This window comes from Lagenorhynchus albirostris, chromosome 3, assembly GCF_949774975.1.
Source record: "Lagenorhynchus albirostris chromosome 3, mLagAlb1.1, whole genome shotgun sequence".
NCBI lineage: Eukaryota > Metazoa > Chordata > Mammalia > Artiodactyla > Delphinidae > Lagenorhynchus > Lagenorhynchus albirostris.
Genome location: NC_083097.1, coordinates 72,981,825 through 72,995,163, shown reverse-complemented (window position 1 = coordinate 72,995,163; position 13,339 = coordinate 72,981,825).

Here is a 13,339-nt window from a genome sequence, read left to right as displayed (position 1 = left end):
GGACACCCTCATCTCTCATCTCCATTCACTTACCCTTTTTCATATTAGCATTATTTTTTCCTATCAGCCTATTCTTTCATGTTTGATGGGTCAGAAAAGATGACCTCAGCGTTTATAGCTCACAGAAGAAATACTATCTCAAGTCCCCAAATCACTTGTTAGGGAAAATCCTGGTTGGCCAATACCTGGGTCATGTTTCATGCTACCTAGAATGGATTTCCCAATAGAAAGAGTTCTGTTTCCAGAAGAAGGAAGAAAAGAGATCACTATATTCTTAACTATTCAAGTGCTGTCCAAACCAGCAGCAATGGCATCACCTGAGAGCTCATTAGAAGAGGAAAATATCAAGATCTATCACAGAATATTGACCCAAAACACCTGTTTACATGATTCCCAGGTGATTTGTACAATAAGTACAGCAATGTTTGAGAAACTGCAGCACACCAAACAAACATTATGAGACAAAAACAATAGGCAGCTGTTTTCATGAATCCCAAGGTTTAACAGAGCTGAGGGCCACTTAATATGTGAAAAATAACCATGCCATTTTAAATCCCAAGGCATATTTACGGCTTGATATTTTTGAGATAGAACTTTGTAACTACTGAGATGGTGGCAATTTTTTTTTCTTTATTTTTTAAAATTTATTTATTTTTGGTTGCATTGGGTCTTCACTGCTGTGCACGGGCTTTCTCTAGTTGCAGCGAGCAGGGGGCTACTCTTCGTTGTGGTGTGCGGGCTTCTCATCTCGGGGGATTCTCTTCGTTGCAGAGCACGGGCTCTAGGCACACAGGCTTCAATAGTTGAGGCATGCGGGCTTCAGTAGTTGTGGCACACAGGCTCAGTAGTTGTGGCTCGCGGACTCTATACCGCAGGCTCAGTAGTTGTGGCTCATGGGCTTAGTTGCTCCGTGGCATGTGGGATCTTCCTGGACCAGGGATCGAACCCATGTCCCCTGCATTGGCAGGCAGATTCTTAACCACTGCACCACTAGGGAAGTCTCTGGTGGCAATTATTATACCTTTGGAACTCCCATGTCAACAATCGGCATTTCTCAAAACTTCCATGACTGAATAACGAAATTTGCCTTTTCATTTCTTGATATCAAATCAAGACAGAGGGGAAATACATTTTTCAATTCATGAGAAAAGAATTATTGATATAAGAAATTTTATTTTTACTTTTTTTTTTTTTGACTTTTGAGGAATGTAAGTCTGCAATATTCTGAAGAAAAAAATTTTAGGGAAATAACCCAGAGATGTGGTAAACACATGAATGTGGAAAGATCACCTCAAATCTAAGACAACTAGTAGTTTAAAAATCCAAAAGCACATGCCCAACTGGAAATGGAACCAGTATCACTGTCTTTGACTGTTGAACAGCACAAAGGTAAACATAAAAGGAGAAGATTTTTTTTTTCAAACTAGCTTCACAAATAACCAACTTAGACAAATAATGTCAAGGTAATATATAGAGCCAAAAAGCAATAGTTTATAGCATTTATATGTTAAAAGTGTATAGTCTAGGGACTTCCCTGGTGGTCCAGTGGGTAAGACTCTGCGCTCCCAATGCGGGGGGCTGGTGTTCAATCCCTGGTCGGGGAACTAGATCCCACATGCATGCCACAGCTAAGAGTCCACATGCCGCGACTAAGAGTCCACATGCCACAACTAAGAAATCCGCATGCCGCAACTAAGAAGTTCATATACCGCAACAAAGGTACTGCGTGCCACCACTAACACCCGACACAGCCTAAATAAATATTAATAGGGCTTCCCTGGTGGCACAGTGGTTGGGAGTCCGCCTGCCGATGCAGGGGACGCGGGTTCATGCCCCGGTCCGGGAGGATCCCGCATGCTGCGGAGCGGCTGGGCCCGTGAGCCATGGCCGCTGAGCCTGCGCGTCCGGAGCCTGTGCTCCGCAGCGGGAGAGGCCACAGCAGTGAGAGGCCCGCGTACCGCAAGGAAAATAAATAAATAAATAAATATTTATAAATAAATAAAAATAAATATATTTTTTAAAATTAGTTTTTAAATAAATAAATTTATAAAAAAAAAAAAAAAGAGGGACTTCCCTGGTGGCGCAGTGGTTAAGAATCCGCCTGCCAATGCAGGGGACACAGGTTCAATCCCTGGTCCGGGAAGATCCCACATGCCACGGAGCAGCTAAGCCCGCGCGCCACAGCTACTGAGCCTGCACTCTAGAGCCTATGAGCCACAGCTACTGAAGCCTGCGTGCTCTAGGGCCCGTGCTCCAGAGCCCGTGCTCCACAGCAAGAGAAGCCACCGCAATGGGAAGCCCGCACACCATAACGAAGAGTAGCCCGTCTCGCCACAACTAGACAAAGCCTGCACGCAGCAACGAAGACCCAATGCAGCCAAAAATAAATAAAATAAATAAATAAATTTATAAAAAATTAGCTTTAAAAAATCATCCCTTTAAAAAAAAGTGTATAGTCTAATGTAATTCAAGAAAACAAATATGTATGACACCTATATTAAGAACTTCTGATACATCATAGCTAATTCTAACTGGAAATGGATTTTTGCTAGTTCTAAATTCAAGACTTACATATGCTTTCAACATTAATTTCCAATCTAAACAAAATAATTATTACCTCTGGCACTGGTAAGTCTCTGGGAACACTAATAAAGTTAAAATAATGAGTTAGAACATCACTTTGTATAATTTAGAGGTCTGTTTACCAGTTACACAGAACAGTCTTAACAGTGAACAGAAGGTTGTGAAAAATTAAAATATACTGCCCTAATTTTTAACCTTATAAGATGATGCTACTTTTGCCTTGTAGGCAACTTGTAGGTCTAACAGTGATGATACAACTAGTGAAAATCAAAGTATTACACTGTTATTACTTTAGATGATAAGAATTTTTGTCTAAAGCAAAAGCTATCTGATTCTTACTGAGTATAGGAATTTGGATTTATTAGGTCAATTTTGTCACATGAATTAGTAGCTTAAACAATGATAGAAATGCAAAAAAATGTTAGAATAAGCAGTCAGTTTCTGCCTTTTTTAAAAAAAAAAAAGAAAATCAGTATTTCCATCTTCTAGTACAAGGCCCACTTTGATAATCTAGACATCTTGACAGGTCTGAAACCCAAAAAGTAGTACTCAAGATGTTTAGAATATTAGGAAAATAATAGGAAACTCAAATACAGCACATGGATCTTGCAAACAAAACAGTATGCCGGCAGCCTATAAAAACATACCCAGAACCTACAACAAAATCACACAGGCATTCTCCAAACTGTCAATTCCAAAATTACAAAAGCAGCGCTGGTGGTATAGTGGTAAGCATAGCTGCCTTCCAAAATTACAAAAGCAGAGGAGAAAATGTCCCTTCCCCTTCACTATTCCTCCTCCCATTTGGAAAGCCAATTCTACAAAACCCTTGCGAAGAAACAGCCATAGGAGTACATGCTGCGTAGGGAAGCAGTAGACAAATGCCTCAGGCGGGTGAGTTTTTATGAGTGCCTTGAGCAGACTGATCTGAAAAAGCCAAATAAATTGCCTCGTTACATTGCCGTGTGTATTCGTTTCCTGCAGCTGCTTTAACAAAGTACCACAAACCAGGAGACTTAACCGAAATTTATTTGCTCACAGTTCTGGAGGCTAGAAGTACAAAATCACAGCAGGGCCAAGTTCCATCTGAAGCCTGGAGAGGAAAATCTTTCCTTGCCTGGTAGCAGGTGTCAGTCTTTGGCCTTCCTTGGCTTGTAGATGCATCACTGGAATCTCTGCCACTGTAATCTAATGACCATCTTCTCTCTGTGTATCTCAGTCTCTTCATGTGGCATTCTCTCTGACTCTCTCTTCTCATTAGGACACAGTCATATTGGATTAAGGACCCACCCTGCTCCAGTATGACCTTATTATACTAACTATTACATCTACAAGAACGGTTTTCCAAATAAGATCACATTCTGAGATGTTGGGGATCAGAGCTTCAACAAATCTTTTTGGGAGATGCAATTCAACTCATACCATCTTCCTTCCATTCAAAAATGAAACCATAATAACAATGCAGTATTTATAAGGAAAAGCTACCACTTTTTTTTTTTCCTGATTAGATACTGTGGTAGGCAACCACTCATCTGGGAGATAAGAAACCTAAGTTCTGGTCCAGAGACACAAAGTAGCTGAATGAACTTGAACAAATCATTTGGGTTTTCTGGGGCCCCCATTTCCTGTTTCCTCATTTAAGAAACAAAAGTCTTTTGGGGCCCTTCCAACAATACCTTTCTACTTGGGTTATCTGATATAATGGAGTGAAAATACCTAGCCTTGCGTTCAGGCTCTGGTGTTCAAGATTTTATAATTATTACAAAATTTATAATTTCCATATACTTAAACCAATACTGTAGCTTAAAACTTATACAATTGAATTTCACTCTCAAAAATAATTTGTAGTAGTATGTAGGCCAACACTTTACTTCAAAACAGTAAAACTCACCATTTTCGTTTAAAGCTAGCCCAGGATATCATCGAATAGCCACTGTGTTTTAGAAAGCAGACTGCGTCAGGAATTGAGAATCCTAGATCCTAGTCCTCTAACTAGCTAGCTGATCATAGTACACACATCAGTAAACTCTCATGACCTCAGTTTCTTCATTCTCCAACAGTAAAAGTGAAACTTTTCCATGACTTCTGCAATTTCTTCTAGACATACCTCTTTCTTATTCAGTGGGTATGAAACGCAGGTGAGACCCTGCTTTCAGAGTACCACATAATCAAACTGTGTGATTTGGGATGGGTTCGATTATTAAGGCAAAAGTCTCTTTCTTACTAGTTACCTAGATTCTAGGTAACTAGAATCTTCCCAATTCCAGCACAACGATGTGTGTTTTTACCTAGCATTGAGCAATTTTTTTTTTTGCATTGAGCAATTTTAATACATATTCCTAATGCTAAGATAGGGATATCATTTTTTAAATTTTAGGATATGACTATTAAATAAGAAATATATTTGGTTTTATAAGATTTATGACAGCAAACATTAATTCATAGAAAGAGCCATTGAGTCTTCATTGGTATAAGAGTCAGAAGAGAGTAAATCTCCCCGAGAAGATTTGGCTAGTACTCAGGAGCAGCTTCAAGGCCACCTGCCTGCTTATTTATGGTGAAGACACTGGTGACCCTGGCTTCCCTAAAAGGAGGGAGGAAGATAAGTCGAAACATTCCTTCTAAGGGAAACTGAATATTTCTCTGTTCACCTTAATGTAGATTACTTCAAAGATAATCTCCAACTGAGTGTTAACAGGAGATTCTTTCAAGAGGAAAAAGTTAACCTGGGACATTTCCATTTGGGACAATGTTACTATGGTACAAAGTAGAAAAACCTGGAAAAATGCAGTATAAAATTTGAGCTAGAATGCCCCCTTATTACACAGCGAAATTTCCTTCCAAAATACCCTTGGCTCGGTGCTAATGGAATACAGCATAATAGAGTTGTGTTACCTTAGAGCATTATCTACACCGTTCTATGTCTCTTTGACAGTTAGCTTTCTTGATTCAATAAAGGAGAAGAAAATTGCTCCAATTCAAGGAAAATCTATTAACTCCTTTCATTCTCTAAGGTACTATTCTTCTGTATGCCAAAGCACTAGCTTACAAAAGAACATCATAGAAATCAAAAATCTCTGACCAGGTAGAGCCTGGAGTACATATTCCTAAATTAGGGGAAAGATTGTATGTCTGTCTGCCTTAATCTTCTTTTTCCTAAGCCTGTGTAGAATGATTTGTGAAGTGTAGAAACGGCACATGTGTGTTTTTCTTTGGCCTGTCTTGTAAATACCATCCTACGAAGCTCCTACAATGTGTCAGGTACTGTTCAAGGTCTCTTTATGTATATTTTCTTAATCATCCTTCCAGCCACTTTCAAAGATAATTATTACATGTAGTATTTTTTAGTTGGGGAAACCATTTTAAAGAAAGTTTGAGCAACTGTCTCAATCCACACACCTGTCACATTAAAGACCAGTGATTCACATCCAGGATTGTCTGGATTTAAAGCCCTGGCATTTTGCTATAACACTACATATATAATTAATTAACCCCTTATCTGAACCAAGGCTTTGTCTTCAGAAAGCTCCCAGTTAGAATTTATCCTCACCAGGAGCCCTGAAGAACTAGACACTAGAAGGGTGAATGTTGCATGTAGGAAGGCAGAAGTGGTTGGAGGATCTAAATGCTGGGTGCAGGTGTAGGCAGCCCTGAGCTCCTAGGGGAGGAATAGGAAGTTTAAGGGCAGACTACTACACACTGTCTTCACGGAGGGAACCAGAGCCTGACTGTCGGCAGCAGCTACTAGTACAGGAGAAAAGTCAGTGAGAGCAGAACTGCCAGGGGGAGAGACCACAGTAGGCCCAGGAGACAGGACCTGATTCCAAGGGGAAAACTACGTCACAGTGCAGTGCCGCACTGTCCCAGGCTCCCTGCCGGCTGGGAGTGCCTCAGTGAATGTACCTGGACTAGTCTGACAGTCAGATGACTCCTTTGAAAACTGAGCTAATTAATCCCTTCATGTGATGGCAGAACTCATCATTTCTTCAGCTAATTTCGAAAATGAATTTCATTTCATTCAGCTAATCATTTCTTCAGTGCAGGAGTAATAAATAATAAATAGTGCTCAGAACACTCAGTTCAATGGAGGTGGGAAAGCTGCTTGACTTCAAAACATCCCTGATGCCCACTAGGCATTTTGGATTTTAAACTTCTAACATTCACTCATTCAATCATCAAGCCAACCAACAAATATTCATTTTGTGTAGCACTAAGTGCTGTGTAGGTCCTGAGAAAAATCAGAACTAAGTCCATTGAATTTTCTATAGTTTTACACCACTACGTCATTTGCTATTGCTAGATCTTTCAGGGTAATGATGATGGCTAATAGCTCTTTGCTTTCCATACATCTCTCTACATATTTTCTCAAAGAAACCTTTCATTTCCCTAGCTTCAAATATCAACTCTATGATAATGATTCAAATAACCATTATCTGTGGTCTCCATTATCTATTTTTTCTTATCTCTTTGCTCTTAATCTCAAAGACATTAAAGATATTTTACTTAGTAAATTCTTCAGTTCCTAAAAACTGATATTTCTCACTGATGTGTATAAAATTGATGACTAATAAGAACCTGCTGTATAAAAAAATAAATTAAATAAAATGAAAAAATTTAAAAGAAAACAAACCAAAAAACCCTGATATTTCTAAAATGAAGTCATCTTTCCCCAGGTAGCTAACCACCACCACTCCCCTACCCTCCCTTTTTCTGGAATTTCTGATCTCTCTTAAAAGAACTACTCTCCTCACTCATTTACTCCATGCTTCAATTACTGAGGTTTTCTGCAGGCCAGTCAGTTATGAAGTTTTCTCGGTCTTCTCGGTAAGACCAAGAAGGTCTTCATGGTGAGACGTCGGTAAGGTCCCTGTCCCTGTCCCTCCACTCACATTGCTACCCTCCTGGTCTAGGTTTTCATCCTGTCACACACTTCTTTCTTCCTTCTACCCATTTTAAAATCCCAGCTTATGCTTCAACTCCTTCATAAAGTTTTCCGGACTGTTCCAAACACTCATTGATCTCTGCTCCTCTGGAGTTCCCTCAGCATTTATTCTAGTTTGTGATTTACTGCTCTTACCTCCCCAATGAGTATTTCACCCCACCCCACTCCCAGCTTTCTCAATGCCTATTCCATCCTGGTCCAGGACAGATGCTCAAAAAATACAAGGCAATGGTTAATGTCTGGGCACTGCTATGGACTGAATGTGCCCCGCCCTCTCCAATTCATATGTTGAAGCTCTAACACCCAATGTCATTATCTGACGATAGGGTCTTCAGAAGGGAATTAAGGATAAATGAAGTCCTAAGGGCCGGGCTCTGTTCTGATGGGTCTCTGGTCTTTTAAGGATGAGAGATCTCTCCCTGTGTCTCTCCCCTTCTCGCTCTCCTTCTCTCTCTCTCTCTCTTTCCCTCCTGCCCCCTTTCTCTCTCTCTCTGTACCACGTGAGGACACAGCAAAAAGGCAGTCTTCTGCAAACCCGGAAGAAAGCTCTCACCAAAACCCAGCCATGCTGGCACCCTGATCTTAGACTTCCCAACATCCAGAACTGTGAGAAAAAAATTTCTGTTGTTTAAGTCACCCAGTCCATCTTATTTTGCTACCCAACACCTTTTAGCCACACGGTATGAATAAACTAATAAAAAGTAAGCCTTGGTCAGCTTAGTCTTGTTACATTGACCACAGTGAATCCTTCAAGGATAAGTAAATGATCCGATACCAACCAGAGGGATATAACAAGAATTTTGTGAGAAGTTTTGGGAAAATTCCTTGCTCTCAACAAAGAATTGTCAGAACAGCTATTCTTTCTTCACATTAAGTTGTTGTGTGTGGAATTACTTTGACTGTTTATTTACTGTGTGGGAAGGTAGGCTAAAAATGAAGCAGACCCAGAGAGAGGGGCAGAGCTGAGAGAGAGAGAAGAGAAGTAGAGCTGGAGCCTTGATCAGATGACACCTGAATCCTGACCTCCCCCTGTACTTTTTAGTTCTGTGAGCTAATAAATTTCCTTCATTGTCAGTGTGAGCTTGGCCTTCAAATACTTGCAACCAGAAATATCTTTCTTATAGAAAGGAGAGCTAAACCCATTACAATTGGGAAATTATTATTCACAGGAGAAAATTCAGACCTCACTTTGTATCTCAATCTGACCCAATTCATCCCCCAAATGCTTTGTAAGGACATTTGTCCTAACCCTCCAATACTGTATCTCTGTGAGTGCTGGCCCATCCTAGAGCCTGAGGCACTTTACTGAGTATACTAGATAGAAATTACATAAATTTGTCCTCTCAGAACAAACTAAAGTCTCTGATAAAATAAACAGAACAACGGAATGAACAATTGAAGAAGCAAAGCAGGGGCATATATTAGAAGAACCGAAACTCCATGAAGAAGAATTGAGAAATAATTGTAAAACCACTGAGAAAAGTCTGGGTCCCGCTTTCTTAGCAGAAGAATGGGAGTCAGCAGTGTAAAAACTGTGGAAGCCAATTGCAAACACAAGAGGTCCGGAGCCGTATATTTTTGTCATGGTTGCAATAATACACTCTAACTAAACTCTGTTGCTGATTCATGGGTCAGACGCCTAATTTTTAAAAAATAATTTTTTAAAAAATAATAATAATTAAAAAAAATAAAGTCCAAAGAGGATCTAACGACTGCAGATTAAGATCTACGAAGGAAAGTTTAAAACTGGAATAATGTAGCTCAGAGATCACAAAAATCAAATGCCACCAGTGACCAGGCAGGTATTGCACATGAGTGAATTGTGAGCAGCGGGGAGTGCAGAGGGCTGAGGATTAGTGCTTTGTTCAAAGTGCACAGGGGCTACTTAGCTCTAGAACTTTGTTGCCTTATAGAAATGTTACCCTTGTGTTGTCGGATTTTCCATTTTTTTCAAGAGAAGCTGAAAATGTGTGTATATGGAGTGTGTGCGTGTGTGTCTGTAAAAGTAACTAATCAGAAAAAGAAAATCAGTGTTCATTCCAAAGAAAGGAAAGAGGGGGGGAAAGAAAGAGGGGAAAAAAGAAAGTCAGTGAGCCGTTTCTCTAAGTTATCCTTTAGAGAGGTCATGTTCAAGGAGCCTGAGGGGCAGATCATCTGAGCATGATTTTCAAACTATTCTTACATCTCCTCTCCCCCACACCTGAGAGTAGCCCTCCAGGTATCATTAGGCAGAAAATGGCCAGCCCCAGAACAAGGCTTCTTGACCTCCAAAGTGCAAATGAGAGTCACCTGGGGATCCTGTTAAAATGTAGATTCTGACTTGAGCCTGGTCTAGGGCGGAGACTGAGAGTCGCATTTCTAAGGAGTTCCCAGATGTTGCAAAACTGCTGGTTCACACTTTAGAGTAGGTTTTTCCAACTTTTTTGACCACAGTCTAAAATAAGAAATAAATTTTACTTGGCAACCTAGAACATATACAAAACAGACATATAATTGAAACAGAGACAAAAGTTATTTTATGGAGTGTACCTTTATATTTTTATCCAGTTCCACTATTTTATTTAGCCTATTGTATTTTTTTAATTTTGATCATTACTCATTAAAGAGTTTTTTTGACCCACTAATAAGTGATGATACAAAGCTTGAAAAACACTTCCACTAAATTTGTATTCAAACCCCTTATATTACACTTTTTCAAATGTATCTTTCCATCTCTTCAAAGAACAAAACAAGAAGACAAAAAAAACCCGTAAATGTTGCTGGAGGAGTGTAGATCAGCAGAGATGATAGTAATAGCTAACAGGGGTTGAGCATTTCTATTTTTTAGGAGTATGGTCAAGCACATGTGCTGTCGGACAAGACTGCAGGATTCTAATCCCAGCAAGGCCACTTAAAAGCTGTGAAACTTGGGCAAGTTACTTAACTTCTCTGTTTCCACATCTGTAAAACAGATATAACAGTAATACAAATGCCTCATGGGGCTCTTGTGAGGATTGCTGTATATATAAATCTGAATATGTATAGGACAACGTATTGCACACAACACGTGTCATAGAAGTGTTTGTCATTGTCATTATTATTACTAAGTACTTCGTAGGAGTCGTATCACTTAGCTTTCTAATAATCCCATGGGATAGTATAGCAGAACTGTCAGGTGGTCCAGTTTACACCTGTTCCCACCTACTTCTTTGTTGACAGAATTCCAATCTACTCGGGGCATCCATTCCTTACAAGTGATTCAGGAGTGAATTCTAGTTGGTAAGGTGATCACAATAAACCCTCCTCCCTTGCCAGTGATGGGTTAAAGAAGAGCATGTGATTCATCTCTGACCAGTGAACCAAGAGGCATCTGGGAAATGTTTCCTCTCCCTTAAAGTAAAACAGAAGAAAGAAACATCCTATCTTCTTGCACTGTGTGGTTGTTATGTCTAGATGTGATGCCAGAAACTGCAGCATTCATTTGGCAACCATGAGGGAAGCCAAAGAGAACAAAGTGAAAGGCATGCACGTGGACGCAGGTAGGTACGGTTACCCTCTCCACTGTGAAAGGGGAAGGTGTGGGATCAAGCAAGTATAGGAAATTTCCAAAAGTCACACTAAGGAAGCCACCTATTCTTTATCCACTATGCTACCATAACCTCATCTTTAAAAAATACATAATAATTTTCTTTAAACACCCTGAAGTTATGAACTGATACATTTGGAAAACATTTCCAGAATCAGTTGTCCATCTCAAGACCATTAAGGTGGGTTAAGATGATCATTTGTTGGGAGTAGGTAGGTTGTGATCTTGTTAATACGCACAGCATGTACATATTTACTTTGTGCCACACTCTGCCACTTGGTACATGTTTATTACTTTGCAATTATTCTCTTCTTATTACACATCTATGGATTAGTTTTTCTCTAACTGGGCTGTCGATTTCATAATTATTCTGATAAACAATCTTAATCCAAGGTGTTATTGACTAATAATAGATTAACATATCCCTATTTTCAGACTGTTTATGTTCTTAACATGCATCTTCCCTAAAAGAATTTAAATACTCTGCAATTTCAGAGACTCTATCAGGGATATAAGAGATACTTAGCAGGCAAGGTGACCACTTTGATCCCTAAAATTAGCACCCCTCAAGGAGCTGCCTTGGACTCTGAGTCCTACATTTCTCTTCCAAAACCTAGCAGGCATAATATTCTTCATGGCAAACTCTCTTATTACTTCAGTGAACACAGGCATACCTAAATAAAAAAGCATTACAGAGACAGGATGTTTAACATTTACTAAGTCATTTTACAGACTCACAACAACTTCATTTAGGTTTTTAAATCAATATTTTGATTTTAAGAAACACACTGTTGGGCTTCCCTGGTGGCGCAGTGGTTGAGAATCTGCCTGCAAATGCAGGGGACATGGGTTTGAGCCCTGGTCCTGGAAGATCCCACATGCCACGGAGCAACTAAGCCCGTGCGCCACAACTACTGAGCCTGCACTCTAGAGCCCACGAGCCACAACTACTGAGCCCGTGTGCCAAAACTACTGAAGCCCGCGTGCCACAACTACTGAAGCCCACGAGCTCTAGGGCCTGTGCTCCACAACAAGAGAAGCCACCGCAATGAGAAGCCCACGCACCGCAATGAAGAGTAGCCCCCGTTCGCCGCAACTAGAGAAAGCCTGTGCAGCAACAAAGACTCAACGCAGCCAGAAACAATAAATAAATAAAATAAAATAATAAAATAAATAAATTTATTTTTAAAACATTAGGGGCTTCCCTGGTGGCGCAGTGGTTGAGAGTCCGCCTGCTGATGCAGGGGACACGGGTTCGTGCCCCGGTCCGGGAAGATCCCACATGCCACGGAGCGGCTGGGCCCGTGAGCCATGGCCGCTGAGTCTGCGCGTCCGAAGCCTGTGCTCCGCAACGGGAGAGGCCACAACAGTGAGAGGCCCGCGTACCTCAAAAAAAAATTAAAAAATAAAAAAAAATAAAGAAAAAAAGAAACACACTTTTATTTCACATTTTAGAGTCTTTGAAATTGGATAGTATCTTGCAATTTTTGTTGGCCAAGCAGGAACTGTGATGCAGTTGCCATTGACTGTGCACAGACTTTTAGTTATTTCTGATGGCAAGACTGGAAAAGTTCTAAACTCATGTCATTTTAGGCCCACTTGAGTTGTGCTTATTGTCTAAAAACTTTCTGTTGATGTCTTTTGGTAAGATGAAAAAAGCTACAGCATAAAAACTTGTAAACAGGTGTCAGAAGCTTGGGGGGAAGATGTATAATGACAACAGTAAAGCAGTCTTTTTGAAAATGCTGCATCAACATCCACAGGCATTGATAAATCTGATTCAAAAGTGAATCTGAAGGGACTTCCCTGGTGGCGCAGTGGCTAAGAATCTGCCTGCCAATGCTGGGGACAAAGGTTTGAGCCCTGGTCCGGGAAGATCCCACGTGCTGTGGAGCAACTAAGCCCATGCACTACAACTTCTGAGACTGCTCTCTAGAGCCCGTAAGCCACAAATACTGAGCCCACGTGCCACAACTACTGAAGCCTGCGTGTCTAGAGCCCATGATCCGCAACAAGAGAAGCCACCGCAATGAGAAGCCCACGCACTGCACCAGAGAGTAGTCCCCGCTCGCCATAACTAGAGAAAGCCCATGCACAGCAACGAAGACCCAATGCAGCCAAAAATAAATTTTTTTAAAAAAATGAATCTGAAAGGCTGACTCCAAAAAACTTTAGGAATACCTTAACTAATTATCTGGCTTCTATTTTCCTTTTTCTGTTTACAAGAGTAAAATATGACAAAAATCTAT